General features: G+C 43.8%; 1 protein-coding gene and 1 non-coding gene across 2 annotated transcripts in view; one reads left to right on the top strand and one right to left on the bottom strand.

Moving 5' to 3' along the window:
- The window catches only part of LOC126236856 (intraflagellar transport protein 140 homolog), a 267,376-nt gene that overhangs the window by 129,953 nt on the left and 119,923 nt on the right, over nucleotides 1-17,500 (top strand). The gene's annotated exons all lie outside the window — the stretch shown is intronic.
- On the bottom strand, nucleotides 2,744-2,818 carry Trnat-ugu (transfer RNA threonine (anticodon UGU)). The gene has a single exon. It is a non-coding gene; the product is annotated as a tRNA-Thr (tRNA).

Raw genomic sequence — 17,500 nt, 5'->3', positions numbered from 1 at the left:
AATGCCAGCCCCAGGCAATGACACCTGTAGTGGGACATATGTGCCCCCCACCCCTGCTGGACACGTGGCTGTCACTGGACACTTGAAGGAAAACAATTTCGTCTCTTTATGTGTATGTCAGACCATTTCCAGTGCTCATCAGAAGTAGTGTAGCAAGCAGGCAAAGAGGGTGGCCACTTGTGACACAAAGCTGCATGGTGAGAAGTAGGATCGTAGGCACTAATTGTGCAATACTACACACCCCGCCCCAGAGATGACAAAGCCATCATAAAGAAAGGTGGGCTCTGCAAGGAAGGAGGCAGGCAGCATGAGGGTGGCTGCAGCAGCAGAAAACACACTGGGTTAACATTGTGGAAGGACAGCTGGGCAATTGAAGGCAGCATGAGAGCCAGAGCTTAGGTTTGTGACAAAACTTCCACGATGACAGCCCCCAAAATGCTGGAAGAAGCTGCTGGTGGTCTGGGGGGAAACGGGCCAGATTGGTACAAGGCAAAGACCTGTGGAAGTCATGTTTGCACTGAAGAGTCATTTGTAGAATTAGGAAAGCAGAACATAAGATGTCATTTGAAGGTGAAGGCAACAGGAGATGATATTATGCAAGGGAAATGAAAACCCTGGCAGGACGTGTGCATGGTGATATGAAGGAGGGCATGTTGATGCACAGTGGTGAGGGGGAGGCTGTGATGGGTGGAAAGACACTTTGGATTGTGATGGTGGGTGGAAGTGTATGTTGGGAAGCGATGGCGCACAGGAGCTTATTTGTGTGCAATGGTGCACAGGAATGTATGTTTGTGCACAACAGTGTACAGGAGCTTATGCTGATGTGAGGGCGTACACGTCGGTACATGGGAGTGCACATTGATGTGTGTTTGGAGCACAAGCCTCCGCATTTGGAACACTAAGGAGGACTGAACTCAGTTGTGCACATGCAGAGCACAGGTGAATGTAGATGGAATGCGGGTAGCCGTGTCTGGAGTGTGAGTTGGCATGTGTAAGAATTGGTGTCACTGGAGCTGGTTTTGCTGAAGCCGTTGGCTCTGGAGTCCATGACGCCAGAGCCAATGGTGCCACAGTTGGTGGCTTCACAGCTGGTGTCGCTGGAGCAAAAAGTGCCGAAACAATAGGCACCAAAGCAGGTGGCATGAACCTGAAGCAATGGCGTTTTGGGCAGTGGCACTAAAGCAGGTGGTATTAGCCTGGAACAAAGCTGTTTGGGGCAATGGAGAATATGGAGGGTCCAGTAAGGAATAACAAACAGGAGGATCCAGTCAGGAGTCCAGAGAGGACAGAGAAGAAGCCCCAGAAGAGGAGGGTGCACAAGAGCACAGGGACTGTGTTGGCAGTATAATGAGCAGTGTGCTGATTCTGGAAGCAGGCTTAGGAGACAGAAGAAAAGTCCACCCCAGGATTGAGAGACTGTAGAAGTCAATAGGTTGAAGTGCCAGAGTAGGCGAGGAGAAGATCTCGTGTGAGAGTCCTTATGGCTTGCAGAGGCCAAAAGAGACTATTCCAGCTGGTTGAGGAAAGTGGTCCATGGCTCCAAGGTGTAGTTGAAAACACGGAATGTCGGGTGTTGTGGCACCCATGTTTGGGATGGGGCTGTGGCTGGGTGAATGAACTGCTGTAGTGAAAAGTCAGTGTTGCATCGAATAACCTCGACACAGTGCCGCATAGTCAGCAACATGAGGAAGTGTGCTGTAGCAACTGAGAGCTCCTCTGATACATGAGTAACTGATCAAAGAATGCATGAGAGAGAGGATACCCTGTATCACCAATGAAGTGTCTGTTTGGTGAAGGTGCACATTACAAGATATGGAAACCAGGCAGCCAGAACAAATGATGTTTATTTAGTCTATGAATAATTAGAACAGTAGTCTTTGGTTTCACTATGGTAACAAAACATTTCTTGGCTGCATGTCTTGATGCCAGCATAGTGGCCATTACCATCTAGTGCAATGTCCTGGGACTAGTTGTTGCTAACATCCCTGCAAGGTTGGTAGCTTGAAATCAAAGTTGATGGTGATGTTCTGTGGTGTGGTGAAGAGGAGACACTCAATGAGGGCCAGCAAATCGGACACAGCAGGTAGTGTGCTCCTTAGAATGCAGAAGCAGGCAAACATCAGTCAGGCAAGTCTGGTGCACTCAGCAGTGGGAGCACCATGGTGAGGAATCCCATCAAGAAGAGCACGCCATTATTCCCGATGAATTGTAGCTGTGCTTGGTGTGGAGAACTCTGTAGTGAAGAGCCACAAACGGTCAATGCGTGGCCATGGAACTGTCCCTATGTGCAAATTGCGTAGAGCACCTAAGCTGTGACCTTGATGCCGGGTCGTGGGAGGATAAGGTACCAGTGCCTAGAGGTATGTGATGGGTGGCAGCAGTATAGTGCCAGTGCTGGCCACAATACCTGTAGCGTGACTTGCCCCCAAGACACAGTGCAGTCGCTGGAGACTTGGAAGAAAATGATCTGGTCTGTTTACGTGTACGTCAGACTTTTTTCGACTGCTCGTCAGAGGCTGTGCAGCAAGCAGGTGAAGAGGGCAGCCACTTGGGATACATGGCAAGGTGGTGAGGTGTAGGACCACAGGCACTAGCCATGTAATTCTATAACAACTGTGTCATGTGACACAAATCTCTATTTGAATTATTTAGCAGATGTAGCAGAAATGAAATGATAATTAAATGGACACCCTAGCTGCAAGTAGGCGTTGATCTACTTCATTGGGGACATGTTGAAAATGTGTGCCCCGACCGGGACTCGAACCCGGGATCTCCTGCTTACATGGCAGACGCTCTATCCACCTGAGCCACCGCAGGCACAGAGGATAGTGCGTCTGCAGGGTATATATATATAAGTCCTGGCAGGTCGACAGACACACAAACATACACACAAAATTCAAGCTTTCGCAACAAACTGTTGCCTCATCAGGAAAGAGGGAAGGAGAGGGAAAGACGAAAGGATGTGGGTTTTAAGGGAGAGGGTAAGGAGTCATTCCAATCCCGGGAGCGGAAAGACTTACCTTAGGGGGAAAAAAGGACGGGTATACACTCGCGCACACACACACATATCCATCCACATATATACAGACACAAGCAGACACATTTAAAGACAAAGAGTTTGGGCAGAGATGTCAGTCGAGGCAGAAGTGCAGAGGCAAAGATGTTGTTGAATGACGGGTGAGGTGTGAGTGGCGGCAACTTGAAATTAGCGGAGATTGAGGCCTGGTGGATAACGGGAAGAGAGGATATATTGAAGAGCAAGTTCCCATCTCCGGAGTTCGGATAGGTTGGTGTTAGTGGGAAGTATCCAGATAACCCGGACAGTGTAACACTGTGCCAAGATGTGCTGGCCGTGCACCAAGGCATGTTTTAGCCACAGGGTGATCCTCATTACCAACAAACACTGTCTGCCTGTGTCCATTCATGCGAATGGACAGTTTGTTGCTGGTCATTCCCACATAGAATGCGTCACAGTGTAGGCAGGTCAGTTGGTAGATCACGTGGGTGCTTTCACACGTGGCTCTGCCTTTGATCGTGTACACCTTCCGGGTTACAGGACTGGAGTAGGTGGTGGTGGGAGGGTGCATGGGACAGGTTTTACACCGGGGGCAGTTACAAGGGTAGGAGCCAGAGGGTAGGGAAGGTGGTTTGGGGATTTCATAGGGATGAACTAAGAGGTTACGAAGGTTGGGTGGACAGCGGAAAGACACTCTTGGTGGAGTGGGGAGGATTTCATGAAGGATGGATCTCATTTCAGGGCAGGATTTGAGGAAGTCGTATCCCTGCTGGAGGGCCACATTCAGAATCTGATCCAGTCCCGGAAAGTATCCTGTCACAAGTGGGGCACTTTTATGGTTCTTCTGTGGGAGGTTCTAGGTTTGAGAGGATGAGGAAGTGGCTCTGGTTATTTGTTTCTCTACCAGGTCGGGAGGGTAGTTGCGGGATGCGAAAGCTGTTGTCAGGTTGTTGGTGTAATGCTTCAGGGATTCCGGACTGGAGCAGATTCGTTTGCCACGAAGACCTAGGCTGTAGGGAAGGGACCGTTTGATGTGGAATGGGTGGCAGCTGTCGTAATGGAGGTACTGTTGCTTGTGGGTGGGTTTGATGTGGACGGACGTGTGAAGCTGGCCATTGGACAGGTGGAGGTCAACATCAAGGAAAGTGGCATGGGATTTGGAGTAGGACCAGGTGAATCTGATGGAATCAAAGGAGTTGAGGTTGGAGAGGAAATTCTGGAGTTCTTCTTCACTGTGAGTCCAGATCATGAAGATGTCATCAATAAATCTGTACCAAACTTTGGGTTGGCAGGCCTGGGTAACCAAGAAGGCTTCCTCTAAGCGACCCATGAATAGGTTGGCGTACGAAGGGGCCATCCTGGTACCCATGGCCGTTCCCTTTAATTGTTGGTATGTCTGGCCTTCAAAAGTGAAGAAGTTGTGGGTCAGGATGAAGCTGGCTAAGGTAATGAGGAAAGAGGTTTTAGGTAGGGTGGCAGGTGATCGGCGTGAAAGGAAGTGCTCCATCGCAGCGAGGCCCTGGACGTGCGGGATATTTGTGTATAAGGAAGTGGCATCAATGGTTACAAGGATGGTTTCTGGGGGTAACGGACTGGCTAAGGATTCCAGGCGTTCGAGAAAGTGGTTGGTGTCTTTGATGAAGGATGGGAGACCGCACGTAATGGGTTGAAGGTTTTGATCTACGTAGGCAGAGATACGTTCTGTGGGGGCTTGGTAACCAGCTACAATGGGGCGGCCGGGATGATTGGGTTTGTGAATTTTAGGAAGAAGGTAGAAGGTAGGGGTGCGGGGTGTCGGTGGGGTCAGGAGGTTGATGGAGTCAGGTGAAAGGTTTTGTAGGGGGCCTAAGGTTCTGAGGATTCCTTGAAGCTCCGCCTGGACATCAGGAATGGGGTTACCTTGGCAAACTTTGTATGTGGTGTTGTCTGAAAGCTGACGCAGTCCCTCAGCCACATACTCCCGACGGTCAAGTACCACGGTCGTGGAACCCTTGTCCGCCGGAAGAATGACGATGGACCGGTCAGCCTTCAGATCACGGATAGCCTGGGCTTCTGCAGTGGTGTCCAGCCTTGCCTCTCAATCCTTCTTAAAAAACCTTAATCCTACTCCCAACATCACCACTGCTGAAGCCCAGGCTATCCGTGATCTGAAGGCTGACTGGTCCATCGTCATTCTTCCGGCGGACAAGGGTTCCACGACCGTGGTACTTGATCGTCGGGAGTATGTGGCTGAGGGACTGTGTCAGCTTTCAGACAACACCACATACAAAGTTTGCCAAGGTAACCCCATTCCTGATGTCCAGGCGGAGCTTCAAGGAATCCTCAGAACCTTAGGCCCCCTACAAAACCTTTCACCTGACTCCATCAACCTCCTGACCCCACCGACACCCCGCACCCCTACCTTCTACCTTCTTCCTAAAATTCACAAACCCAATCATCCCGGCCGCCCCATTGTAGCTGGTTACCAAGCCCCCACAGAACGTATCTCTGCCTACGTAGATCAAAACCTTCAACCCATTACGTGCGGTCTCCCATCCTTCATCAAAGACACCAACCACTTTCTCGAACGCCTGGAATCCTTAGCCAGTCCGTTACCCCCAGAAACCATCCTTGTAACCATTGATGCCACTTCCTTATACACAAATATCCCGCACGTCCAGGGCCTCGCTGCGATGGAGCACTTCCTTTCACGCCGATCACCTGCCACCCTACCTAAAACCTCTTTCCTCATTACCTTAGCCAGCTTCATCCTGACCCACAACTTCTTCACTTTTGAAGGCCAGACATACCAACAATTAAAGGGAACGGCCATGGGTACCAGGATGGCCCCTTCGTACGCCAACCTATTCATGGGTCACTTAGAGGAAGCCTTCTTGGTTACCCAGGCCTGCCAACCCAAAGTTTGGTACAGATTTATTGATGACATCTTCATGATCTGGACTCACAGTGAAGAAGAACTCCAGAATTTCCTCTCCAACCTCAGCTCCTTTGGTTCCATCAGATTCACCTGATCCTACTCCAAATCCCATGCCACTTTCCTTGATGTTGACCTCCACCTGTCCAATGGCCAGCTTCACACGTCCGTCCACATCAAACCCACCAACAAGCAACAGTACCTCCATTACGACAGCTGCCACCCATTCCACATCAAACGGTCCCTTCCCTACAGCCTAGGTCTTCATGGCAAACGAATCTGCTCCAGTCCGGAATCCCTGAAACATTACACCAACAACCTGACAACAGCTTTCGCATCCCGCAACTACCCTCCCGACCTGGTAGAGAAACAAATAACCAGAGCCACTTCCTCATCCTCTCAAACCCAGAACCTCCCACAGAAGAACCACAAAAGTGCCCCACTTGTGACAGGATACTTTCCGGGACTGGATCAGATTCTGAATGTGGCCCTCCAGCAGGGATACGACTTCCTCAAATCCTGCCCTGAAATGAGATCCATCCTTCATGAAATCCTCCCCACTCCACCGAGAGTGTCTTTCCGCCGTCCACCCAACCTTCGTAACCTCTTAGTTCATCCCTATGAAATCCCCAAACCACCTTCCCTACCCTCTGGCTCCTACCCTTGTAACCGCCCCCGGTGTAAAACCTGTCCCATGCACCCTCCCACCACCACCTACTCCAGTCCTGTAACCCGGAAGGTGTACACGATCAAAGGCAGAGCCACGTGTGAAAGCACCCACGTGATCTACCAACTGACCTGCCTACACTGTGACGCATTCTATGTGGGAATGACCAGCAACAAACTGTCCATTCGCATGAATGGACACAGGCAGACAGTGTTTGTTGGTAATGAGGATCACCCTGTGGCTAAACGTGCCTTGGTGCACGGCCAGCACATCTTGGCACAGTGTTACACTGTCCGGGTTATCTGGATACTTCCCACTAACACCAACCTATCCGAACTCCGGAGATGGGAACTTGCTCTTCAATATATCCTCTCTTCCCGTTATCCACCAGGCCTCAATCTCCGCTAATTTCAAGTTGCCGCCACTCACACCTCACCCGTCATTCAACAACATCTTTGCCTCTGCACTTCTGCCTCGACTGACATCTCTGCCCAAACTCTTTGTCTTTAAATGTGTCTGCTTGTGTCTGTATATATGTGGATGGATATGTGTGTGTGTGCGAGTGTATACCCGTCCTTTTTTCCCCCTAAGGTAAGTCTTTCCGCTCCCGGGATTGGAATGACTCCTTACCCTCTCCCTTAAAACCCACATCCTTTCATCTTTCCCTCTCCTTCCCTCCTTCCTGATGAGGCAACAGTTTGTTGCGAAAGCTTGAATTTTGTGTGTATGTTTGTGTTTGTTTGTGTGTCTGTCGACCTGCCAGGACTTTCATTTGGTAAGTCACATCATCTTTGTTTTTAGATATATTTTTCCTACGTGGAATGTTTCCCTCTACTATAACTAGAGATTTTTCTCAGAACACCCTGTTTGTTGACTTTACCAACAATAATTAAATCATAACTATCCAGTCTAAACTAGACCGTGAGCAATGTTATAGATCAATATATCACTATATCTTTCATTCCGAAGGAAATTTAGAAAAACAAGGAAGCTTTGGCAGGTTTACAGCGTTGTCATGAATCAGTGGAAACATAAGCAAAGAATATGGAGTGGTTTCATTTTCTGCACTCAAAATACCTCATTACCCACTGCCAACCTATGTAACATACAGGAAAAGAGCACAGAGCACAATGACATCTACGTTACTGTCAACAGTATAAGTAACAATGTTCTTGAGCTGCAGTGCTTTGATTGACACTCTATAATTGGATTGCTGATACAACCAAATCTACATTTCATGCAAATAAATATTGTTCTGAATGATTGTATGTCAGTAAGTATTTCTGAGAGTGATTTTTCCATAGATATTGTAAGTAATTTGCATTCTTCAACAACAGTTTGAAATATAAGGTCAGATGTTGCATTTATGTATCTCTGCACTGATTGAGTAATGTCATTGTTTATCCCATTGCCTGCAAACTGTTCAGCACTGAAAGAAGTGTTTTACTTTTATAGCATCATAAATTTTAATAAAAAAATGAGGTACTTACCTTTGTACATATATCAGTAAACTTTAATTATTCTGAGAGGTTTCTATTTTATTTGCATGTTCATAACTGTCCTGCAAGTGCCTAATAGACTCTTGTTCATTAACTGTATACAGAACTCAATGTCAGGTGCTATACACATAATTGCCCAAACAATATAGGTCTCACTTTTCACACACTCATTAGTTTCAGTTTATTTGCAGAGCCTATAACCTGTGAGACTGGCACATGATAGCGTACAATGACTGTCTGGAAACTATTCAGCCAGTGAAAATAAAGTGGAAATTTTAGATGCACTGAACTTCAAATACCTCTCTCTATCAACAATGATATTATTCTTCTCCATATCAATGTATAATCTCTTAGAGAGAAACTTAACAAACTACAGTAGTAGATTATAATAGAGGGGAACATTCCACGTGGGAAAAATATATCTAAAAACAAAGATGATGTGACTTACCAAACGAAAGTGCTGGCAGGTCGATAGACACACAAACAAACACAAACATACACACAAAATTCAAGCTTTCGCAACCAACGGTTGCTTCATCAGGAAAGAGGGAAGGAGAGGGAAAGATGAAAGGATGTGGGTTTTAAGGGAGAGGGTAAGGAGTCATTCCAATCCCGGGAGCGGAAAGACTTACCTTGGGGGAAAAAAGGACAGGTGTGTGTGTGCGAGTGTATACCCGTCCTTTTTTCCCCCAAGGTAAGTCTTTCCGCTCCCGGGATTGGAATGACCCTTTACCCTCTCCCTTAAAACCCACATTCCAATCCCGGGAGCGGAAAGACTTACCTTGGGGGAAAAAAGGACAGGTGTGTGTGTGCGAGTGTATACCTGTCCTTTTTTCCCCCAAGGTAAGTCTTTCCGCTCCCGGGATTGGAATGACCCCTTACCCTCTCCCTTAAAACCCACATCCTTTCATCTTTCCCTCTCCTTCCCTCTTTCCTGACGAAGCAACCGTTGGTTGCGAAAGCTTGAATTTTGTGTGTATGTTTGTGTTTGTTTGTGTGTCTATCGACCTGCCAGCACTTTCGTTTGGTAAGTCACATCATCTTTGTTTTTAAATACAGTAGTAGATTGGAAGATAAAATTACGATACCTTATTCAGCAATGAACAGTGGAAGAAAGACTTGGAAACACATGAGAGTGTTCCCCATGGCTGCTAGCCAGCTACAGCTGGATGATTATCACACATGGTAGGGTTACATATATATATAACTTGAAGTAGATGGTGTAGTACTTTACAAATTGATGTGTGGTAAACTGATTCAATAACAAGTGATGACGAGTTAATATTTATGGAAAACATTACAATAGTAGTGATCTAACTGTAAACAACATAAAGATTCTAGAGTCATTAGACTCCTGCTTTGTCAGTAAATAAATATTTAGTTAGTTATTTCAAACAATGAAAAAGCCAGTATGGAATGCAACAATGTTATTTGAAGGAAAGTTGCTGCTCATCATATAGCAGATTGCTGAGTCGTAGATAAGCACAGATAGGTGGGAGTCTTTTTGTTGTGCCTATCTGCGACTCAGCATTCCACTATATAGTTAGTTATTTGTATGTTCTGTGGATTATAATTGTGCCTTCTCACTATAATATATAATGAGCCAGTTTTATAATTATAGGACTTCATATCAGCAGAAAATGTGGAAATAAATGTTGTGTGGCTGCCAGCATTTTAATTTGATGCTACATTAGTAGCTTTTGTGTCAGTTTTGCACTCACTTTAAGCAAGTTGCTTCTCAAGTGGCCTCATGAGGCCATGTGTGCCCTGTTCCAGTCCTCTCATCAGGGAACAGTTCTTGGCAGTACAAGAAATCGAACCTGGGTCCTGCGCTTGGCCATCAGACATGCTTACAACTCAGCTATGCAGATAGAGTACTGTGTCTACAAAAAATCCTCAAGGCCAGTCGCATATCTTGACAACATAATCATACTGTGTACTGAAACTGTTTTCAAAGTGACATTATAGAGTATGAGATAGTGTAACATTATAGCTTAAAATAGAAAACTCAGTTTCAAATACCATGGTAAGATGAGACCTGCCTGGTATCCCACTAAAAGAGATGAATAATTGCATCCAAGAACATATAGTCCCAGTTGAAAAAAAAATCTTAATGAACATTTGGTAAACTGTGATAATGCCAATACTCTCCTCAATAAATCCACATTGGGAGTAGAAGCCCCGCAGAGCAGACAACGAGTGTCCCTATTCTTGCTCACAAATCACTTTAAAGCATATTTACAAACATATAAACGAACTTAGCAAATCGAAAGCAGAAGACTATGGGTTCAGTAGTTTTATTGTAAAGTGTACAGCATTGAAATCGAAAAACTTGAGTGAGATCCTTCATTAAATATATTCTATGAACTGTATTGCAGTTGTGGAATGTTTGTCTCCATAAGGGAAGGAATCATGAAAGTTTTTCACCTGGTCGGTCTGTTTGTGTGACAAGTAGTACATGGATTCCATCTAAAAATGGAGCATCCATGACAGAATATGACAATATTATGAAAAGGATAGTTGCTGCTCACAATATAGCAGAGATGCTGAGTTGCCACACACACACACACACACACACACACACACACACACACATGTGTGCAAACGCAACTCACACTCTTTTAACCACAGTCTCTGGCTGCTGAAGACACACTGGAAGCAGCAGCACTTGATTGGAGAAGCAACCAGGTGCTGGGAGTAAAGAGGACGCTGGAGCAGGCATGGAGAGGGATAGCAGGACAGGGATTGGGGACAGAAAAGTGCTGCTTGTAGGAGCATACAGGGATTGTGTGGAGAGAGGGTAGGCAAGACAGCTATGTGCAGTCGGGAGGTTAGACGGCGGGGGGGGGGGGGGGGGGGGGGGGGTGTTCCAGGAAAGGAGAGATGTAAAAAGACTGTGGGTGATGAATTGGTGGAATAGAGGGTTATGTAGCGCTGCAATGGGGAAAGGTAAGCGGCTAGATGGGTAAGGACAATGACTAACAGAGATTGTGGCCAGGAGGGTTACAGGAACATAGTATATATGGCAAGGAGGGTTCCCACCTGCACATTTCTCAACATACAGATGAAATGAGAATCAAGTGAGAAATGAGATCTCGCCTAAGTAAAGAAAGCTGTTGACCAGAACAAATGTGTTATGACATGCAATCTACAGCTGGAAATTATTGCAAAATACATTATCTTCCTGTCACATCCAGTGAATTGTAGTCTCTGAGGACAGATCTGAACTGAGAAACAATGTGCTCTTTGCAACAAAGTTTTCAGATGTTCAAAAACGAATTACATATTATTACAGAGTTATATGAAAAATTTTCTGAGATGAATATATCTCCAGAACTAAGCAGAGTGACATTTGTTATGGATTAAGAGCCAAATGTAAAGAAAGTTCTTGAACATCATAAAGGACTGCCATGTGCAGTACACAGTATAAACACAGCATTAAGGCATGCATTTGATGAAAATTTCCTTAGTGAAGAATTACCTGATATTTATAAACCTATCCAGACAGTATGAAGAATTGTGGGACATATTAAGTGCTCCATTTAGATGCTGAGATTAGAAAAAACGTCACATTAAGATTTAGAAACTAGATGGAATATTATCTATGTGATTGAAGTCATTCACAAAAAATTAAATTGAGAATTTGCTGTTTGAGAAAAATGAGCAGATAATGAATATCCATATCAGCCTGATATGATGGAGGGCACAATCAGTTTCCTGGAACCTTTTAAACAAGTGAAAAATGATCTGAAGGGTGAAACAGAATTGACTCTGCCTTTTGTAATGCTATGGGCGTTTAGTTTGCTAGATTAGCACCAAAGTGACAATGGCAGTGCAGTACTTACATTGCTGAAATAATGGCCAGAAACCTTACTAAAATAGAAAGTCATTAACGAACTATAGCACTCCCTTTACATGGCTACAGTTTGTCATCTGTGTTTCAAAGAACAGTTAGTAGTGAATTAGGAGAGAAAGAAGACCCCATTTCTCAACTCTGAAATGTAACTTGAGAGATATTTGAAGACAGATGGCCCAGGTGATGACTTCAGGGATGTTTTGTCTTGGTGGAAGGCCAATGCCTATGCCTTCCTCAAACTTTTTAATAAAGTGATGAAAGAAACCCCACGCATTCCCTCCAGTAGCATTGCAAGCAAAAGAAATTTTAGCCAGCCAGACTTAGTTCTTTCAGATAAGTGCAGCCGTGTTGATCCAGGTCTTGTCAATGACATTTTGTTAATTCATATCAACAAGAGGGATGAGTAAATTGTTTAATGAAGACAATCATATCATATGAGATGAACTGAAAAGTACCTGTGTAAGTAGCCTTTATTCACGTAATATACATGTAATACACAATTTTGTATTCTGAAGTTAGTGTTACAGATAATTTATTTGCACTCTGGACACACAGCTGCCATGTACTGTGTTACTCTACATTCAACCTCTTTTGCTTCAGAATGACTGATCCTATTTTGTGCCTTGTTTATCTTCCATTTTTAATCGTAGTTTTCATTTAAATATCATAAAGAATATTATTTCTGTCATTGAATAGTGATTAAATGACTTCATAAACTGAATTTTATTTTAGTAGAGAAAAGTATTATTTCTCGGGCACATGCTCAGCAAGCGAATCATGTGACCATTTTCTGATACTTCAATGTTTCTCTACAAGATAGCAAGTAAATGCAAAGACCCAAGTATTATGAAGACGAACTAATGAATTCATTAATCATGTACATATAATGTGAGCAGTTTCCATTGCAGGGATTCGTTACCACCCTTCGCCAATTTCTGTTCCACAGCGAGAATGAACAAATTGCCTTGTTCATGAGTGCCCATGCCAAAGCCAAGAGATTCTTGCTGCCCTACTCCCAAGCAGCTACCATGGTCATGAGTAACGAGCAAGCCTGATACACATACTGACCACATCCACTGTTAGGTCTTTGCTTGATATTGAGTTTCTGCGAGAAATGGCATTTTAGTGCCCTCTTCATATTTACTCCTGAAGGTTTTTGCTATGGCACTTAACTCAAATTCTTCCTGTTAGGGAACTTCTCAGTCCTCATCCTCAAGAGCAAAAACTATTATCTATAGTGCCAGTGCTCACACAAATCATTGTGCCTGTACAGAAGCAGTGACTAGAGTCTGGTCACACTATACCTTACAGGCTGTTTTTCCTAAGATCCAAAATTTGGAAAAAACTGTCAAAAGAATTGTTGAACAATATTTGGAATAGTGAGTAGAAGTCAGTTGGTTACTCCTTTGGCTTCAGAAAATGAAGGCAGGTGTATGATTCTAAAGCAGTATTTATGATTGTCATTGTGGCTGTGTCCACCTGGAATACTTTAACATTTCACATATGTATGATAACATACAAGTTCCACATACTAATACATACACTTTGCAGTATTAGAATTCCAGAACTCTCTGTTACAGGTAATTGTGGGCTGCTTCATACTCAGTAGCGGAGATACGGTCATCGTGCGAGCTCTGAAATTCCCCAGACTACTAGGACTAGAAATCTTGCTCATATCTGTCTCGTCAATTGTGCTGTACCAGAAGTGAATTCAATACAGAAAAGTAATAAATTATGAGACAGAATTGCTGGCCAGTTCCTTTTGTAGTGACTGTGTTGTACCATGTGGTCTGTTAAAAAAATCCCGGAACTTTGTCTACAAAATTTTTCTACACTTACCTTTGAAATACTATCCTCCACCATTGATACACCGCTCCCAATACCATTTCCACTTCTGGAAGCAGTCTTGGTATACTCCTTGCTGAATTGCACAAAGTACTGTTTGTGAATTTTCTTTTATGTTGTCTATCGTTGCAAATCTTTGTCTTTCAATGGGGTTTTCAACTTTGGAAATAAAAGTCCTTAGGGGCCAGGTCTGAAGAGTATGTAGGATGATGCAGCATAGTGATTTAGTTTTTTATGCAATAGTCGTGCACCAACAGGGATGAGTGGCTGGGCGCCTTCTCATGATGCAAGAGCCACGAATTGTCACATGTCAAGCCATTTCCTTCCTACATGATCCAACTGAAATGTTACTTTCTTCTGCAATCTCTCAGTCGGTCTTCGATTGGCACACTCAATTTCATTGATGCACATGACAGAAGTGTAGTCAGTAGACGTCGCAGAGTGTCCTGAACAAGGGTGTTCTTTAACTTCCATCTGGCCATTTTTAAATCGTGTTAACTATTCGTAATACCGAGTATGGTATAAGAACTCATCATGGTAGGCTTCTTGCATCATTTGGCGTGTCTCTGTAAAGATTTTCTTGAGTTTCATGCAAAATTTAATGCAGACACGTTGATTCTCTAACTCTGCCATCTCAAAATTCGCAAACTGTGTGACCAAAGTTCTACTCGATACGGCACTGAACAAGGCACTGAACAATAACTAACAGCCATACAACAACGAAACTTCTGTCAGTTACACATTAAACAGAGGCACATGCAGGGAAGCCAATCCCACTTCACTCCAACTCACCATTGGTGTGATATTACAAATGTTCTAGAATCTTTTGAAGAGACCTTGTATTAGTGCTAAGCTGGCACAAGTTCTGCTTGCAAAGTGGAGTGTGGGGTGTGTGGTGAATTGTGGCATGTAATCTCTGGAACCATGGCAAGTGTGGAGTCAAGAATGCTTACTCAGCGATAACATTCTTTATAATCACATTGGCTAGCCGACAACGTGTGGGTATCCTGTGGTAGTGCAATTTTGTGACAGCAGAACAGTGCTGGCAGCAATTATGCCCTCCATGGCTCAAATTGGGAGGCGCTCTGCAGCAAGATACGATGGGCTCAGTGTATTGTGCACATGGTCCAAGGTGGCTGACTGGAATATGTAGACACCCCTAGTTAAATCCAGGGAGATTGGCTGCAATGTCAATCAGTGCTTCGTCTTGGCAGATCCAGTTCAAAGCCCAGAACTATCAGGGTTAGTTGACAGTTTGCAGACAAATAGCTTCATCTAGTTGATGATGTTGCTCCATGACATTGTAACTGCTACACTACATGTTTGATGATTGGTGCAGAGACTGTTCAAATGTACAGTGGTGCGGAGACTGGTCGAATGCACAGCACTGATGGAATGCTACTAACGGGTGAGCTGGGGGTATTTGTACATACTCACTTCAGCTGGGAGTGTTAAGACAGTAGCTAGGCTTCCAACATGTAAGTGGCTGCAGAAACATTGCTGTATGCTACAAAATTGCAATCTATCAATCTATTCTGTTGTACACCAATAACACCCATCATAATTCATTGCATGTTTGTGGCTTTCAAAAACCTTTCATAGATTTGATGAAAAGCTGGGACATAGTGAAGTACTGGGAAGATGTGCAAGTACTTACGCACATCAGTTGCTTCTTCCAGAGTAAATGACATGAAATTCAATTCTGATATCTCCTTTCTTTTTTTATTTATGAGATTGTTTGAAACAATATCAGTCAAGCCAAAGTGTATTAGATTTGACACTCCTGTAAATACAGGAGAATGTTGTAAGTGTTTCAGCTTCATGTCATATTCAGTTAAAAAGTATACAAGTCTACTGACTAAAAGTTGTGTATGAAAACTCCTTATGCAAGACTTGTAGATGTGTACGTGATTCAGCTATAGCTGTACCCATTTCTATTATGTTCATCTTCTGTTGGCAAGCAAAGTTGTGCAACAGAGTCCTACATTCACACTAGCCGTCCACTGCTTGGATTTCCACGATTTCCCCACTCAGGTGTGTGATATGCAAAAGCTCAGTTGCTTACCTTACTGCCAACAGCATACCTATGCGGTGGTTATAATAAGGTAGTGAATCATCTCACATCCATGTGGTATCTCAGTGCCCTGCTATGCTGTTTTGACTCAATGTTGCATGATGAGAATACAAAAATGTCCAAAACACAAGACACTGTTGCAACATTGTCGTCACCCCCCCCCCCCCCCCCCCCACCCTCGGGGTCAATAATGTTGTATGAAGGCTTTCAACTACCTCACCAGAGAAAAGAATTACAGATGAAAGCACATAGCAATCTTGAGACAGAGAGCTGGCTGAAACCTGAAATGGGGAGCTCTGATATATTTAGCAAGTCATGGAGTCATAGAACATTTATCAGAAGGACAAATAAGATGTCATAGGATGGGGAGTGTTATTTTGCAGTTGACAAAAATGTTGTCTCTATTGATGTTGAAATTTACTGTGACAGTAGAGTTATCTGATTGTGTATAAAAGGTTAGGTGAAACCCAATTAATTGTTGGATCTTTTACTGACCACCCAATTCTGCTGTGACAGTTTTAGAGTTATTCAAAGAAAGCCAGTAGCCCATAGGAACTCAGATCATGCAAAACTAGTAGCAGGCGACTTTAACCTACCAAACAGACTGGGAAATCTTTGGATCCATTGCAGAGGGTGCAGACAGTCAGTCTTGTGAAGTACTTTTGAACACGTTTTCCAAAAAGTGTCTTGAATAGCTAGTTTGAATCCCACACACGAAGGAAATATCTTTGAACTTGTAACTTTAAAGAGGCTGGACGATATTGATGGCACCAGTACAGAGACATGTACTGGTTATGAAAGTTGATAAATCAGTCAAGAAGACTAGGAGAGTGCTTTTGTCAGCAAGAGCAGATAAGCAGCTGTTAGCATCTCATTTAGACAGTGAAATGCAATCATTTAGTTCCAGTGTGATCGACATAGAGGAATTGTGGGCAAAGTTTAAACAATGTTCTCAGTGCAAGTGTGGATGGCTTTCTCCATGCCAGGGATTCCAAAGAAGATCTGATGATAATCTCTCTAGTGGATCATAACCGGTCATCCTCAAATAAACAGTAACAACTTATTTATGACCATGACTGTATTTACTAAAAAAATTATAATACCATTAGATCACTGTTTCCTGAAACAATGTTCCAAAACAATTTAAAATTTAAACAGAATGTTTATTGTGCTCTGGATAAGTATGTGCCCAATAAGTGGATTAAGGATGAAAAAGACCCCCTGTGGCTTAGCAACGAAATTAGGAAAATGCTAAGAAAGCAAAGGCTGTTGCACTCTCAGTTCAAAAGAGAAAGTGCAGATGATGACAAACAAAGGTTAATAGAGATTTGTGCACCTGTAAAAAAAATCTATGCCCAAAACATACAACTACTACCATCATACCTTAGCAAAAGATCTGGCTAAGAACCTGTGAAGATACTGGTCCTATGTAAAATTTCTAAGCATGACTAAAGCTTCCACCCTGTCACTTATTACCATTGTGGTGTGGCAGTTGAAGACAGTGAAATGAAAGCTGAAGTTTTAAATTCCGCATTTAAGAACTCGTCCATACAGGAGAATCACACAAACATATCATTGTTTGACCATCACAGAGTCCCTTGTTGGTGACATAGTAATAAACAACCCTGC

This window comes from Schistocerca nitens, chromosome 2 (genome assembly GCF_023898315.1).
Source record: "Schistocerca nitens isolate TAMUIC-IGC-003100 chromosome 2, iqSchNite1.1, whole genome shotgun sequence".
Lineage (NCBI taxonomy): Eukaryota > Metazoa > Arthropoda > Insecta > Orthoptera > Acrididae > Schistocerca > Schistocerca nitens.
The sequence above is the reverse complement of the archived record's forward strand: the minus strand, read 5'-3'. Positions and strand labels throughout refer to the sequence as shown.